The following is a 719-nucleotide window of genomic DNA, read 5'->3' on the forward strand; positions in this document are numbered from 1 at the left end:
AAATAATCAATGGTTGAAATTATCCATTAATCAGTTTACTAATCATAATAATAAATAATTAATTGTTGAAATAACCAATTACTTTGATATTTAATAACTTTGTAATTGAATGAACAATTATCAACGTAATTAGGAAGTGTACGTTATTAATTATTTATGGATTGAAGAATCGATCAGTTTGTTGTGATGGTTGAGAATTGATCCGACAATCAGATAATTGGCTATCCTGATTAATGATTATTTGATCAACAAATTAATTTTCGGTTCTCATTCATGTATGAAATGATAATAGTAATTACTGTAGGCCTGTCATTTGAGTTAATGAGGAAAACAATTATTCAGTTAGCTCCTATTAGGGTCCACGACTCAGTTTTTACCTAAGAGTTCAGGTAGTACAGCCCTGGATATTTCACGAAAATAATCTTTTCAGTCTTATAGCACCATCAGGTAACGGAAATTGTTACTCACAATTTTATTCTATAGGTAATAAATGTATTCGATTCCTACAATACCGATGCTGGTTTATCGGCTTGGCGCGTTGTGGACACTTCGTCCTCGTGGACAGTTTCGCCCGTGCACTATTTCATTTGTGGACAGTTCTGCTGTGCACAGTAGCGCTCCGTGTACAGATCGGTGTCGTGTACAGTTCTGACTCGGCGGATGTATCTCCCCCTAGATCGCCTACGCTGTGTTCTCTTCTACCGACATGATTGGTACAT

The sequence above is a fragment of the Diachasma alloeum genome, unplaced genomic scaffold, assembly GCF_001412515.2.
Source record: "Diachasma alloeum isolate Michigan unplaced genomic scaffold, Dall2.0 Dall_scaffold_01498, whole genome shotgun sequence".
NCBI lineage: Eukaryota > Metazoa > Arthropoda > Insecta > Hymenoptera > Braconidae > Diachasma > Diachasma alloeum.